This window comes from Pteropus medius, unplaced genomic scaffold (genome assembly GCF_902729225.1).
Source record: "Pteropus medius unplaced genomic scaffold, Ma_sr-lr_union100, whole genome shotgun sequence".
Classification (NCBI taxonomy): domain Eukaryota; kingdom Metazoa; phylum Chordata; class Mammalia; order Chiroptera; family Pteropodidae; genus Pteropus; species Pteropus medius.
This window is the reverse complement of record NW_024354502.1, coordinates 18,307,588-18,322,637: the sequence shown is the minus strand read 5'-3', so window position 1 is coordinate 18,322,637 and position 15,050 is coordinate 18,307,588. Positions and strand designations below refer to the sequence as shown.

General features: G+C 32.2%; 1 protein-coding gene and 1 pseudogene across 22 annotated transcripts in view; one reads left to right on the top strand and one right to left on the bottom strand.

Annotated features, from left to right (window-relative positions):
- The window catches only part of RIMS2 (regulating synaptic membrane exocytosis 2), a 548,506-nt gene that overhangs the window by 431,831 nt on the left and 101,625 nt on the right, over window positions 1-15,050 (top strand). The window lies entirely within an intron of this gene.
- On the bottom strand, window positions 3,990-4,108 carry LOC120595853 (uncharacterized; annotated as a pseudogene).

Sequence of the window (15,050 nt, the reverse complement as noted above, 5' to 3'; positions counted from 1 at the left end):
TATTTTTCATTAGATATAAAAGTATTTTTGAGGATGTCTCTTTTGCCACTCATTCATTTTAAAGTAGTCTATTTAAGACTTTCTTTTAAAATTGTCTATCTCTCTTAAAGAATATATTTGCTTCGCTGAAAATGAAACAATGTGACTCACTGTATTTTTCTCTTTAGTCTATCGGGAAGTTCAAGTTCAGATCCAAAACCATAATAATTTAATTCAATTTCCAATGCATTATATTAAAGTCATATTATATAATTGAAATTTTCTCTTTTGCCTCCTTTTTGAGGCTTTACTTTTCTACTTCTATTTTATTACAATTGTGAATTCTGTAACTTTTTGTTAAAACTGCCTCCAGTGATATATGCTGCTAAATCTAGGTAACAGTTTTTATATTTTATCATGCAAACTTTATTTAGAATTTGACCCCATTACCATTCTCTTCTTTTTTCTCTGACTTTTGTGATCTTACTCTCCTTTAGTTATCTGTCCATCTCTCTGGTCACCTCTATCTTCTCTGTGAGCTTTCTATATGCCCCTTCTATATCGATATTTTCCAGAATCCTATCTAGGCCCTCTTTTCTTCACTCTACACGTTCTATCCTGATGGTGCATTCTGTTCCATGACTTCAAGTAGCATCTATATGTTGAAAACTTCCAAATCTATATTTCCAGCCCAGATCTCTTTCCTAATCATCTACCAGATCTATCCAATTCCATTCTGTCCATCTTCTTGTCTGTCCCAAGGACATATCAAACTCAGCGTGTGAAAGTAAATTCATCATACCTCTTACCAAACAAACAACTGGGACTGATAACCTGTGGCTTCTTCGGTGCTGTGGCACCAGTCCCCCTCACACTGGCACAAACCGGAAGCGCGGGCATCACTCTTTACTCATCTTTCTCCACTGAGCACAATTCCTTCCTTCTAGTCTCCAAGTCTTATTGATTTTAATGTTAATTGTCTCTGGACTGCGTCCATTTTCTCCTAACCCCATTTCTACTTTCATAATTTAAGCTGTTATCTCTTATGGAGATAAATTCTTATCTTTAGAAATAATAACCCATAAATCCAAGCTCAGTATGATAATAGCATAAAAAATGAGTAGTCAGTTTCTCTGAAGAAGTTCATTTGTGAATTATATACTTTTATATGTGAATTATACCTTTTAAAATGATCCAAAGAAAGTCTCTGTAAAAGAAAAGGAGGAAAATCTATAATCTTTGTTGCTTCTTCAGTAAATATTATGAGAATAGTATTGATTAAATGCTAATGATATTTTGTGTAGGGTCTAGTTTGTCAAACATCTTTTCTTCTATTCCAATACTCCTTAAGAACCACCTTTCTCTAAAATGTTTATTTATCTCTTTCTTTTTTAATTTTGCATACATTTTTAACATCACCAGCGTGCTAAAGACAAATAAAATACAGACTTTTTTCTCAAGAAAATGTGATCATTTTCTTTTTTTTTTACAGTCCAAATTTATCCTTTGCTCATAACCATAATTTTTGGCCTAAAACTGTGAACTCTATGTTTGTTGAAGGTTCTCAGTTTATAATTAAATAGTTATTTTCATTAAAAATTAGGGAGTTTACGATTTAATTTGATTTTCTATCATATTATTTTCTATATATGGTAGAATGTGCTTGTGACTTCATAATGTTCATATGAGATCACTGAAAATGAGAGATTTGAGATTTGATCATGTATGTAGTCTGAAGAAAAGGCACATTTGAAAATAGAGTACCCTGAAGGCACAGCTACCAGAGTAAGAAGCTGAAGATGGAGGAGGGATTGGGATCAGAGTAGCATAAGCAGATGGATTGACTCAAACCAGAGGATAGACAGATATGAAAATAGATAGGATGTTAGGGAATTGGGAAGTTGTCACTGCCTGCTGGCCTTAATTTCCTCAAACACATAAGAGGCAAGAATATAAGAGATTGGAAGTTGAATTAGAGATTTGATTTAAAGATTTAGAATAATCACCGAAGAAAATAGGAAGAGTAACTGACCAAGGACAAATTAAAGGGCTGATAAATAGTTCTGTAGAGCCAGCTGAAGGTTGGAAACCAGCAATTTCAACACACACCAATGTGTAAGAGCAGTGTGATCTTTTCTAGCAGCATTCAGCATATCCAAGTGTAGAAACAGGGAAGTCAGGTTGTGTAGCATTTGTTGAGGAGTGGGAGTTTTGATGAATGTGGGGTTGTTGGAAGAATACCAGTGGGAAGAAACTGAGGATGCTTGTATAAATGTCAATGCTAGATTAAAAGGAATAAAAGTCCTGACAGGAACTGATAGAATAGGAGAATACAGAGAAAATCCAAGAATTGGAAAACTATAAGATGTAGTGAAAAAGCAAGTTTGAGGTGCTTAAGTGTAAGAGGTTTTACTTAGACTGTGGCATTAAAATTTAAGATTTTGTGGCAGGTCTGTTTTCATTAGCTGACAAATTCTAAGACATGAGCATTGGAGTGAGTAGAGTAGATGAAAAGAATAAATATGAAGGTAACTGGATTTATGTAAATTTTGGAATTTTTAGGCAGTTGGTTAGGTCTTTTTAATGGATACCTAAGACTCATAGGATTATTTTAAGATTGAGAATTGAAAAGAAAACTAAACCAGCCCCTAAAGTAAATGAGATAGTGACCACAAGGTCATTAAATATTAGGAAAAAAAGAAGAGGTATATTTGGCATAGCCAGAAGTCGTAAGCTGTAAAGAAATTTAAACTTTCTAATAAAAATAGAAGAGACATATTCAAGAAAAAATAGCCAGTAGTCAGAAAAGTTACAACCTATGAAGAATAAGTGCTACAAGAGAGGACTTCAGGGAGACGCAGTGTGTTCAAGGAAGCACCAGAGCACCAGATTTTAGTTGAGACAAGATATAGATTTTTTCATTGAAGTAAAAAGGGTTAGGAACGAGAAGTAAGGGTGTAGGTTTGTAACAGAACATGCGCTTCACTGTTGGTGTCACCACATTTTCAGGGTGATCTTTTCAGCAAACTCATATCTACTTCAATGCCACATGTATGTTCTTTGATATGAAATTGGAGATCAATGTTAATTAAAATTTATGCCCACATATCACATAAAATTGAACAGAATTATTCAATCTAATTGACTTTGTAATGTAATCATTATTAGCAATTTCTGTTAATTTGTGTTTCTGTGGTGGCTCATAATTCTATCCTGTTACCACACAGAAAGTCTTATTCAGAGATGCCTACGCAGATTCATTTTTACTGGTGAATTAATTTTGTTATGGATAAAATAGAAATTCATGGTTATAGGTATTTAAAACGTCCATTAGCATTCATTTATATATTAAACTTTTGTTTTCTGGCTTATCCACCACTGATCAATATATAGGCTAATAATGTTTCTATATACCTGATGTAATGGGTAAAATTTTTTTTATGCTCTTTTTTATATTTATTTCTAACATTTCCCCACTGGTTGTATGTTAGAGATGAAAATAAATTTAGTATGAAAATAGAGAAATAATTAAAATTGAATGAAGCTACCATACAAAATAATAACAGTAGAAAACTACTGCAGTAGTTTCCATCATATTCAATATTTACTTTTACAAGTCAATAAGAACAATTAATCTATAGCTATTATTCTAAACTAAATGCAATATTCTGACTAGTGACTCTTAATAGAACTACAAGTATTGCTCATGACGAACAATTTAACATATAGAAGTTTAGCTTTTATATTAAAGTAAGATCAGTTGGAAGTCAAAGAATTTTCATGTATGACTATTATTGTGATAGATGTCAGCATATCAGTATAGTTTGGTATTGTCGTATGGCTTCATTTTTCAAATTCTGATTCTCCATGTAGAGAAATGGGAATTAATCTTGGGGAAGTAATATCAAAAAAAAAAAAAAATCCACACCTGGCCTAAATCTTTAGAACCTTAATGACACAATTCCAGTTTTAATGTTTAACCCTATCTTTTTTTTTTTTCTTTTTTCCCCCACCTATAGCACCTGGTCTTCCTAGGTGGTCTCCCATCTAAGTACTAACCAGGCCTGACTCTGCTTAGCTTCCGAAATCAGACAGGATTGGGCATGTTCAGGGTGGCATGGTCATAGACTGTTTAGCCTTATTTTGACTACAGCTTTTCACACGTGCTGGCCCTTCTCATTACGGGCTCTTGCTTTTATTCTGTTGTATGTATGCTCACATTGATTTTTGTGTCTAAAGTATGATTTCTTTCCTTCTCTTTATGAATAAAGTACCTACCCATCTTTTAATACCCAACTCAGATTTAATTCATCCAAGCAATACCTTTCTTTTTTCACAATTTACCTAATATTCTTTCATAATAACAGTTTCTCTGTGGTACTCTTTTCTCTCCCCTGTGGAATAGTTGTTTAAGTATATGTTTAATCCACCATGGTTGACCATTAGTTAGTTTTTTGAGGGTAAGGTATCTATCATTTTTATATTTTTTATTACCTTACCTTCCAATATCTACAATGCTTCATGTATGGTAGGCTCTCACTAAAAGTTTGTGTATAACTATATAAATAAGTGAGATTGTCATAAAGCAGTGAAGAGCTTCCAACAGTGCTTCTAACATAGTGCAACACCCAGTATGTTCATCTGAATCACCTTTCACAGAAATTTTTAAATAGTCCAGGAGGTCATATTTTTTCTAATGGCTATAAACCACCTATTTATTTCAGAAATCAGTGGAGTTTAGTTCATAAGAATTTGTTTTATGATCCACATGTATTGCAATTAGGAAAGATATAGTTTATTGGTTGGTTGGTTGATTGGTTGGTTTACTGATTTGATGTATAATGAAGTCATTCTTGCACCTTTCAATAGGAGTTTAGAATTCATTTTAGATTATTCTTTTGGGGAATGTTAGATTGCTAAAAATTTGTCTAATCTTTAAGTACTGCTTAATGACTCTGTTATCTGTTTTTACATGGTTTGCTCTTGTTAGAATTCATACAGCATTTTTACATATAAAATAATTATTATCATTTGGGGATGGCAAAAATAAGATTTATAAATCAGTCTTTTTAAACTTTCAAAAAATTTTGAATAGACAATATATAGAACTTGATATTGAAGTTGTCTAACAACAACTGCATATTTTCAGGACAAATTAACCAGCTTTATTTTATAGAGGTTAAATATTAACTCTGAATTCAGACAGAACTGGATTGAATCCTGGTTTTGCTAGTTTCTAACAATATAAACTTTGACAAATAAAAACTGCCTTTTTCACTTACATATTGGGGATAATAAAGTAACTTTCTCACAGGATCGTCATGAAAATTTAATGAGATTATATCCTTAAAGCTCTTAACACTATTCCTGGCACATGATAAGCATTTGATAAATAATATTGATAAAGAAAAGGAAAAGTAAATTTATACAATTCTCAGGTTTTTTAAAGCATTTTAGAACTACATATTTTGTGGTAACTTTCCTAGATGACAATTCAGAATAAGATAAGTCCATCTTATATTTTGTACAAGAAAAATAATTTCCAAAATATCAAAAGGATTTCATTATAATATAATTTCACAAAGTAATATGGTAGGGATTCTAAAAAATGTTTGTAAAGTCTCTTTTATAGTTTAATATGGTTGACCATTAATGGTCTTGGAATTTATTCCTTAAATCACCTTCATGTATTCAGCAAATATTTTGAACATATTTTCTTTGGAGCATTTTTATGTCAGATCCTGTGCTAAAAAAGGGGAAATTGTGGTTAACAAGACCTAGTCTCTTCCTTCAAAGAGTCTACAGGGGAGATAGAGAAGTAAATAAATGATGGCAATATAGAGCGAAAGTGTAAAAAGTAATTATAATATGTTGATTCAGTAATAATACTTTCCTTTAGTACAACATTTTAATAAACTACTTAATTGTATCATGTACAGCTCTCTACTAACTGAAGTGCAGGTATATGGAAAATCGAAGTTATAAGAGGTTATCTAAAGCCCAGTATTAAATAATTTAAGTTTCAAAGTAGCGATAGAAATTACCAAAGTCCAGTGTTCCTCCTACTTCACTGTAGAATGCCATCAAAATGAATAAGCTGAGGCAAGAAGAAACAAGTGACTCAGCATTGTACAAGGTAGGAAAACATTCTCAGAAGAAAATTCAGGATTTCTATAGCCTCTAACCAATAAAGGTCTTTTTCTGATTTAATAGCTCAAGAACGTATCTGAGAAGCTTTGTTAAACAATTGTTCTTAGCTCTGTGCAAACCAAAAATGAGACTTTCAAAATCTAAAAAATACAGTAATTAAAGTATTACACTTGAGTCTCTCCTAGGTGCTCCTGTTCGGTCTCTTTAAAATCTTCCTGCCATGTGAATCTGAAAAGGTTTCTAGCTAAAATCAGTCAGTGAGGTAAGAATATAACGTATGAATACTTAGAAATATAAAAGTGAACTCTTTAAATCAGTGCTTTCCAACTGTATTTCCAGAAAACTAATCCCATGAGCTGATGCTTGAAAATAATAGTTTTATGTCAATAAATTTGGGAACTACTACACATACTGTCCTTCGTTCAAGATTTAGAGCATACATCAGCACTCTGAGAAGTCCTATTATAACATTTTGTTTAAACCAGCATTTCCCAAACTTTACAATGAATTCTTTTATTGTAATACTTCCAAAATTTATTTTGGGAGACATGCTTTAAACTTAGCGACCTACTTCAATTTTCCATTTCCATTCTTTTGGTAAAATAAAATGTTTTATCTTGCTGAGCTTAAGCATAGGATTATGATGTAAAATTTGGGGCTGCACCAAAGAGATTCTAGGATCAGAGAAATTACTATAATGATTGATCTTGTCCTTCAAAAAACAGACAGGTGGGACTAGGAAAAGAATTGTAAAATCAGGTAGGAATTAGCAAATCAGACAAAGAGAGGAAACATATTATCCAAGGAATATAAGATTTATCTTTCAAGTAATGTCACTAATAGAGAGGATACATAAAAATAGTTTATATAATTCAACAGATATCATGAATATTGATCACTTTTGCTAACTTTTCATGTACATATTAAAATTTAATTCACTCTACCTATTGTTTAAGGAGTCACTTCAAACAAAAACAATTAAATCACAGTGTAAAGAAATGTTGTTGACAAGTGGCCCATTTTCTACCTTTTCTGTCTTTTTCTGTACTTCTAATAACACACTGGCTGGGACCAAAGTTGCTCAGATCGAAGGCGATCACAGCTTTAGAGTTCCATTTATGTCATGTGTTCATTACATGCGTACGTGTGTGTGTATGTGTGTGCACATGTTCACCATATTCTAATCAAGCACATGCTTAGTAGAAGAGTCCACATTTCCTAATTTCCCTCTAATTTGATGCTTTCATATTTCTAATTTTCTATACACCCAGAATTGAGTTTATATTTTTATTTAATGGTTATGTAATCCATAACTCCCATATCTAATTAGTTTTAACTCATAATTAAATTCTTAAACTTTTAGTAAAATAAAGCGCATACATAGTAGTAACAGCTGCTCCTTATTTTTATTTCAGAAATAATTGTCTAAGAAGGTGTTTTGTTCAAGTCAAGGATTAAGTTTCTTTAGTGCTAGATTGACAATAGCAAGCTTGATACATTTACTGAGTCATTAAATATCTCCAGTTCCAGTATTTGCATATTTATAATGAAAATCGCATGTAAAAAAAAATGCCTTAATGATCTTTTAGATGGTTCAGAGAGGAAACTAGGAATTTTTAACTTTATTAAAACAAAATCTTTGATTGTTCCTCCTCACTACATAGAAACAATTGCTCATTGTATCTGATTTTTACCAACTAGAAACAAACTAGAATTGTTATTAACCATATTTTACTCCCATGCCTTACCAGAAATAGGAAAGTGACAAAACCAAGATAACTGCAATTTATTCTAAAGACAGTTTTCATGAACTTTTCTCCAGACGTACTAAGTTTAATTGCTGTGATTCCTACAGTTACAGTGTTCTAATACTAGTCTGGGCATCTCAAACTCAAAATTCTAAAGGTGCCAAGCAGATAATATACGTGATTAAAATCGGGTTTAAGGACTAGGTAATGTGGCCCAGTGGAGAACACATGCTCATTTTTAAGGGGGAAACTGCTGCTCAGCTTCAGCTCCTCATTGCCATACAGGAATGCTGGCAATATTGCTGATCTGATGTTTCAGGAGACCAAAGCCCTTACTTCTTACATTCACTTTGTAAACAACCATTCTGGACAAAGAAAGTGTATCAGTGGGCCAAGTCCACTGGGTGGGCCACCTGTTTGCAGCTGAAATAGTAATTATTGTGGGAATAATGATCTTGAGTTACTTAAAGTTTCAAGTGATCCAAACAATAATAAATCATTTTCTTCATAGTGTCCTAGTAAGAAAACTGCCAATATGTTTTATAACATTCTTTAATGATATAAATACAAACAGATTAGTCAGACAAGATATTGTATTTCTAAAATATCTTATTAATGATTAGATAGGTAGATAGGTGGGCGGGTAGGTGGATGGATGGATAGATGGATGGATGGACAGATAGAGATAGATGCATGTATGTTAGACACTAAGTAAAAAGGCTCTTTGCCTCATTTTCCTCAGATAAAAAGAAAAATAATAAGATGTTATATGGAATTCTTATATAGAAAGCTATAAAGCCCTAAAGGATACAAAAAGAAGAGCTATGATGGATTTTTAAGTATCTAGGAGTGGAGCTAATTAAAAGAAATGCTAAATAAGCATAAATAATGTTGCTCAAGTAGAAAACTTTTCTATATTTTATAATATGACTAGATTAAGGGGATATTAAGCTAGAAAATAGAAAACAGTTAAAATGGTTTTAATAAAGCAGCTCTTTAAAATGCAAAATTTAATGCTACTGATTGGTTTAGAGTCCACATGATATACAGTGAGTTAGATTGAATTTTTATATTTTCAGCTAGTCATTTTGGAATTTCGGAGATGCTGTTTAATTTACCATGAAACAGGATGATTTCAATTTTGTTTTTAACTCTGATCAAACGCGTGTCTAAAAACAAAACAAGCATAACATTATTGTAATTCTTATAGTAATTATTATTTGTAAAGCTAGATAAAATTTCTTTAAAAAACACCTTCCATTATCAGTCTAACTTACATGTAAATAGTAGTCATATTATACTTCTCATTTATTTCTTAAATGGTAAAGAGCTTTTTTTATATCACTCTAAGTATAACAAAATACTGTGTGAATTTGGAAAAAATCTGTATAGCAAATTACATCAATATGCTTTGGAAATCTGCTCACACGTTACCTTCTTTTTTCTGATCTAGTAACTCAAATTTAGTCATACAAGTTTCATTCAGCTTTGTCCAACATTCATCATACTGTACATATTCATACTTATATAAATGATATATATGAGCACACAGTGTATATGTTGGCATATATTCTATATTTCATGAATATCTTATAATCTGATATATTCAAACAGGCTTACATTTAAGGGTAATGGAACTTTAAAATTTGTGTAAGAATAAATACTTTTAAAAGATAATTTATCTGAGAATTTTCGGAGAATGTAATTATGAGCAAAATAGTCTGTTGATTGGTTACATGGAGTATTGTCTTCTACTTTCATCAGCAAAACTTGATATCTTAAGTACTTGGGAAATTTGGTCTTTTCTCTCCTTGTCCTGAATTCTGAGATCTACATAGCCTTATCAAATTTCTGGTTATCCTCACATTGCCCAATATCTGTATACATTTAAATGTATAGTTGAAGGGAATTCTTAAGCCATTGAATTGATTTCTTAGTAGGACATTTATGTTATGATTACAAAGATTGTTTAGAATCATATCAAGGATACAATAAATAGAAATGGACAGCAGGTCTGAACAGAATATACTATAAATTTCTGCTGGCAATGGCTACTAAAAATTTCAGCAGAGGAAATAAATTATGAGAAGAAAGTAAAAATACTTCAAATAACTAAGAAAGTTATTTCACTGATAGAGGAGCTTCCTTTTCTACCCTATTTTACCTGTTTATTATAATTAATAAATATAAAAATTTTATAATTCTGTATTGTGAGAGATACTTATTACTAAAAAGAAAGAACTTCATAAAAAAGATGCTTATGAGACTGTCATAAGGAAAAACTTGATAAAAAGATTCACTCTATTTCCAGCGGCAATTATAAATATTTAGATTAAAGTTTTGTGGTTAGCGTACATGCATGACATATTCTTTTCAATTACTGTGTAGAACCAGAACTTCGTATGTGGTTATAGTATTTTAGGCATGCTGTAAATCCAGACTTATTTTAATCTCTGTATAGCAGTTAAAGAAAAATGCTTGGCAAAATACACATTGCCCATAAGTTTGGAGAGTAAAATTTTCAAATAAGTTCAAAATGTCCCAGTGTTCACTTATTCATTAGAGAGAGTAAAATTACCTAATGTTATTTTTTAAATTATTTTCAAGTTAAAAATTATGATATGTTATACATTTTTGTTTACTTCTAAATTTAATTTCTCAGTGTTCTCTCTGAAACAAAATTTACGATACAAATAAAGCACGTCAGTCTTGGCCAGTGTATAAACAAGCTTTGTCTGATTGGTCTATGAATCAAGTGCTCTCGGGTGAAGCTGAATAAGGGCAACTTAACCACTGTTGCTTGTCACGTTACAACAGTCTCTCTTGAGATAAAACCCATGGTGACTGAAAAATTACAGTGTCCCAGAGCCTGCAACAGTGACACACCCTTATGGAACAGCAAAAGCAAATGCATTTATGGATAGAAATTTTGATCGAGATTCAGTCTGTCATGTTTAATAAAAGATTATTTCAGAACTCTATATTTACTTAAACCTAGTATAGTAAAGCTCTTGTATTTTTAGACAAATAAAGAGCATATTATGGTAAGCAGAGTTCATGTTTAATAATTTTCCTAGCATATTTCATATGTTATAGTGGAAACAGCACTCAGTCGAATAGAGTCTAATTCCCTTTGGCTGTTAGAACTTTGTGAGACATTGGGCAAGTATTTTCATTTCTTCGGATTCTCACTCATATAGAGAGCAAAGTAGATGATCGTCATGTCTCTTTCACCTATACAATTCAGATTTAGATCGTCATAATTTTAACATTTAAGTAACATTTAATCTAAACTCAAAATATGTGCTAGATCATAATTTATGACTTTGCAAAATGAATACTTAATATGTTTTGCTTTTTACCTAAAGCATATTTATAATTATTATTATTATTCCTCAAGTTAGTTATTGACAGTTTCTCAAAAAGGTATCTAGGAACCTTTTTATCTGTGTTTTTCTTCCCCGTTGGATAATTTTTGAGGTGTTTCTAGACTGTGATCTTCATGAGGGTGAAGACTATGTCTTAGTCATTTCTATATCCATCAAAAATAGTAATCCATTCTCATTGAGAATTATGTATTACCTTAGATTAAATAAATAACTCATTAGCTAAAAAGTTAAAGGCTATCCTTGTTCACTATTTTGGTTCATTTTATAATACACATTGCATAATGGAATTAAGCAATGATTTTTATTTAAAATTTTTAAAACACATTTTCTAGGAAAAATATTGGGAAGTTAGCCTTACAGAAAGAATGAGGAAAAAAGGAAAAGACCTGAAAAAAAATTGCATTTTTCAGTGTCAAGACATAATTACATCACACTATGGGGGAAATAGCACTGTATATAGGTGTGTAAAAGATCCAGTCTTTTCCATTCTGGTCATCACTGAAATATAAAAGAAATGAACATGTAGATTAACTAAGTGGCCTTCTCCTTAGCAGTGGTTGTCTTCCTTCTTTCTTCCCACATCCTCTCTCTCTTTCTCTCTTTTCCTCCCTGTCTTTCTCTAACCATTTTTTCAGCTGCTACATTTTGGTAATTGTCATAGTTCCTAGAGAGATACTGAGATGTATGAAAAACTGTTCTTGCCTTGAGGAGGTCAAAGTGAGGAGACATGGAGGACATGGACATTTAAATAATTATAATAACTGTTAATATAAAGGTATGTTCAATAATCAAATATTTCATAGTTACATATGTCAAATGTTATATAGTTATACACAGGAAGAGCCTTGGTGGATACCAGTTAAGTTCTAAGGCACAAACTCACATTCTTGATTCTACCAGATTTCAGCATATGCTATACCATCTCAGAGCATTAGTCACTATCCCAACTAATTTAAAAATTTAAGTTATTTTTAATACAGTGTTGGACTAGAGAAATAGCAAGAAAGAACAAAAAAGAAAAATATTCAAGACTATTACAAAGAATGAGTCAATAAGTTTTGATGGTTTATTCAATTACTTCATTTATTTAGTAAATATTTATTGAGTGCCTATTAAGTGCCAGGCCCTATTCTATATGCTTGGGATGTAGCATCGGACTAACAGACAAAATTCCTTCTGTCATGGAGCTTATGTTTTGATGGAGGAGACAGACAAGTAAAATATATTTTTTCTTGATAGTGGAAAAGGCAATAGTGTGTGCCAGAGTCAAAGGAAATGGAAACATGGCTTTGCTGCCCAGATGACAGAATGAGGATTTAGGTAAAAATAAGTGGAGATTTAAGAATTCTGAGCTTTGTGTGGTGACTGAAATTAATGGGAATAAAGAGAATGGATAATGACATTAGTCCTGATAGTCTCAAAGCTGATAATGGAGGTGAATCTGTGTTTGCTGGAGTCAAGGGTTTCTTACCAGAGCACGGACAGTTCTAGGGCCCACTTCCTTCAGGTATTTGGTGATGGAGGGATGATCTGACACAAAATAGTTGAAGGCTCAGGGGTTCCCTCTTGACCTGAATGTAGGAAGCAAAGAGAATAGTAAAGTGAACATTTTAATAAGATACAGAATAAAGCAAACAGCTAATTTCTAAGTAAAATTTTCATACATAAACACATGAAAAAAATTCCAAAGTTGGCTTCCTTATATGTGGAATTATCAGCCAAAGTAGACCTGTACAATTACTAACTTCTATACCAAAAATAACAGTTTATTTTTCTCAAAATTTAAATCAGCCAATGAGGAAAGAAGAAAAATGAATAATATACAATCATATCTGTTCATGAGAGAAAAACACTTTCCCAAACCATTCTTAAGTGTATGCTAATCAGAATAACACAAAGAAACATCTAATATGATTCCAAATATGCAAAAAACTAATTAAAATAATGCAGATCATCTTTTAGCTAAATGGCTTCAGAAATGTGGATAACTACAACTGGAAAAATCTAGTAATAAGTGCTTTCTGCTAACTGACAGACTTAGTAATTTAACCATAGAATTCTGTCTAAGCTAAGCTGAGGCAAAACTAAACAATTAAGATTCTTGAATAAGGTCATTTTTGATTAGCCTACACCAGATTTTCTTATGTGATTTTTGTATGTCATTTGCATTAGAATGACCTAAGAACCTTCACAATGCAAATTTCTGGCTCTCATGCCAGAAGTGGTATATTAGAATCCCCAAAGCTAAGGCTGCAGACTGTATTCTTGAAAAGCTCTTCAGGTGGTTTTAAAATTTGGGAACTACTCTTCCAAGTCACTTGAAAATTGTGTACTTCAAATACTCTTACAATTGAACAATATTTATAATTCAAAGACAAAATTTATTGCTTGATTCTTTGCCTAGGTAAATCTTCAAATTTATGGAAGCTTTACCAAAAGAGTAGACTTGTCCAACTCACAACAAAAGAAGCTGAAAGTCAAAGATTACAGTCACCATTCTGTGATTTGTCACTCTGCCCCCTTGAAAACAAGGAACACTTTGACTTACTGGTCATGTTCATAAATTTTTTGTTACTCTATGAAAAACAAGAAGAAGTGATAAGAGATTGGATTAAAAAATAGCAAGTCGTAAGTAGCTGCAGAAGCTGCTCAGAGGCAGTGGTGGTGGCAGGCAGCACACTCACCCAGAAGAGGAAAGACTGGAATCCAAACGATCTATTTGCGTTGTGTAATTGCGTTGTGCTCCACATGGTAAAAGGCCATGCTGTGCACACGGTAAATCGTCATGTAGACCATGTTCTCTGTGAGTGACTAAAGTTGAAGAAAAGTAAGTGTATCTACTTCTGGTCAAGTCTAAATACTTCAAAATGCCAATTAATTGAGTAACATGTGATTTAAGAAAGTTAGCTTCATCACTTCAGGAGAGGCAGCACACTCTGGAGCCATTCTGCCTTTGAGCCCTGACTCCAACACCTTCATCTAGTTTTATGACCTCATGTTTACTTGGGATAATAATAGTACTTACATCATAGATTCTTTGTGAGGTTTAAATTAGTTAATATATATAATGTACCTAAAATAGTGCCTAGCACATAAGCAGTTATTATTATTATTATTATTATTATTGCTATTATTCAAACTAAGAGACAAAATTATATAACTTGAATAAAAGTCAGAAAATCATAAAGCTTTGGAAAGATGCATCTATTAACACAGGAAATCTCTTGAATAATCTACTGATTGGTTTGGTAACTCAACTGTAGCTAGCTGATACTGACTGTACCCATATTTTTTAAATGCAGGCGTTTCTCTCCCAGACTGGTGACTTGGGAAAGGAGGAGGGTATTTGAATCTAGTCTGGAGTAACACTCAGGTATTGCTACATCAGCTCATATCTTAGCTCATCTTGCCCAAGATTTAATAGGAGAAAAGTTTTTTCTCTTATGAATTTAAAAGATATTTAGCTACTCTATTTAAAACAGGTGAAACAGGGAGATTCTTCTGAGTTAATGAAATGACAGCTCATGGTCGTACCTCTGGTGAACCCTAGATGTGCCAGTTTTAGGAGTGGATATGATCTAGCACTAAATTTATATTCTCCTCAGTTACCATCTGATCAGCAGGTCAGACAGATAACATGGACAATAATGTGTTTATCCAGTTTTCTGGAGGGTATTTAGATTTTCCTCTGTGCTGGTGAGTTGCATATTTGAGTATCAAATTTAATTTCCAAGGGTAATGGCTTTTCAAAATGTCACTCAAAGTCTGCATTTCAATACTAAAA